Genomic DNA, 1,889 nt, shown 5'->3' with positions numbered 1-1,889 from the left:
TTGTAAGACTTACAAAAGTTTATCCATAAAATGATTCTGATACTGGTAAGTTACACAAAAATTATCACAGATATTATATATTAGTCAAGACTTTAATAATACTTAACACAACTGTAAACAACTGACTCAAGTAAATAAGCCATAGATCTAATTGATATATATAGATATGGACTAAAAGGATTTATAATAAAATTATTTCGGAGAATATTCACTTACTTTTCCACACACTCTCCGAATTATGTGTAGTCCTGAAGCAATCTAAAAACTAATTATATGAGCTATAAAAATTAATTAAGTTTTAATTAAAACTTAAATGTAGCTTTATCGCAAAATTTCGACACCATCGAATGCAGAAACACTAAGAACTGATGAATTGATGGAATATCTACTTTGACTTAGGTTCAATTCTAATTGATGAGTAAAAGTTTCATAACCTTTGGACTTCTAAAAATTAACATATTAAACTTCAGTTTAATGGATGTCATCGTGAAAATAATCAAGTACAAGTGAGAAAAAGCAAAACATCGGAATTATAAATGGCGATATCTCCACAAAATATTTTTCGATGAGGTTCGCAGAGTATTAATGACTACAATATTACTGACTGCTCGAGAACTGGTAGTAGAACATGAAGACAGGTAAGTGGAAGATACTTCAGAAAATTAAATGAAGAAATGTAGACAAAAGATGTCTTCAACAGGTTTAATGTATTTCTTCCAATCCTTTAGTGGAGTGTAAACTGTTGCAGACTTCAAAAGATTGAAATCAAAACAATCCTCTTTTTCCAACGTAAAATGCAACAAATTTGTGAAGTTAAAGAAGAAATAAGGTATATTTAAACAACCTAATCTGTAAGATAGATAGTTCTGGAGATTATCAGGTCATCATGTCTATTTTAAAGACCATATAATATATTCAAATATATTTGGGGATCTGTAATGTCAGAACATTTACTTCTACTTTAAGGTTAAAGTTGGGAATGCTGCTGTTCTTAGAAATCTACTAGAAATGTTTGACTTGCGTATAATGGTAAGACAAAGTTGTTAGGCAGAAGTCCAGAAATTTATTACAAAGAACTTTTCTTTTAAAAGTTTGTAAAATTCGACGGTGCCAGTAAAAAATTCAACGTCTTAGTATTTACAAGATGAATTTTTCGTCACACAAATGTAATATGGAACTGAATATTACACTATCTTTGTTTGGCTTGATATTTGCTATATGGCACTGGCGCCATAGTCCAACAAAAGCCATTAAAGAGAAACTTACAAAATGTATGAAAACCGGAAAAGTGACGAAAGTGGTAAGCCCAGTATCGTCAACGTTCTTCAAATATTTAAAAATGAGTTACTGGCTTTTAAATTTCTTTAAAATCTTGCAAGTATTTTAATTTGGAAAGGACCTTAACACTCAACTTTATTGAATTTTATAATCAATTTTATATTATAATTAAATTAGTCTTAAGCAACAAAAAAATATGTTTTGTAAATAAAAATATTTGGTACTGTAATTATTATTAAGCTTAGTTCATTTTTCATTGTGTGGATACAAAAACATAAATTTTATTTGGTTGAATCCAGAAGTGTTAAATAGGTCTTTGCAATCACAAACGAAAATTGGGGTAGTTGAATAGTCAATATGTTACCATAAGATTTCAGAAATAATGAACATTTTAAGTATTTCTGGACGTTATTAGATTACTCGTACTACAAGCATTTATTGGAAAAATTAATCAAGCATTATCAAGCACCCGAACAAAAGCGACCTATAACTATGTAACATAGTTCTTCGAGGGGCAGAACACTGTGAAATACTATCGTGAAAGTTATAACAGCCATCATTCTTAGCCGCGAAGACCCTTTCCTTAACTCGGTCCTACAACGTGAACAGAA

General features: G+C 29.9%; 1 long non-coding RNA gene across 6 annotated transcripts; it reads left to right on the top strand.

Moving 5' to 3' along the window:
* The first annotated feature begins 1 nt into the window (after position 1).
* LOC119664348 lies at positions 2-1,479 on the top strand. 6 transcript variants are annotated; one of them, XR_005251176.1, is made up of 3 exons: positions 2-45; positions 165-638; positions 701-1,479. It is a non-coding gene; the product is annotated as an uncharacterized LOC119664348 (long non-coding RNA). The 6 variants fall into 6 exon arrangements; XR_005251181.1 differs by having other exon boundaries at positions 4-45; positions 400-638; XR_005251177.1 differs by having other exon boundaries at positions 11-45; positions 146-638.
* The last annotated feature ends 410 nt before the right edge of the window (positions 1,480-1,889 follow it).

Source organism: Teleopsis dalmanni, unplaced genomic scaffold (assembly GCF_002237135.1).
Source record: "Teleopsis dalmanni isolate 2A unplaced genomic scaffold, ASM223713v2 unscaffolded_contig_1805, whole genome shotgun sequence".
NCBI lineage: Eukaryota > Metazoa > Arthropoda > Insecta > Diptera > Diopsidae > Teleopsis > Teleopsis dalmanni.
The sequence above is the reverse complement of the archived record's forward strand: the minus strand, read 5'-3'. Positions and strand labels throughout refer to the sequence as shown.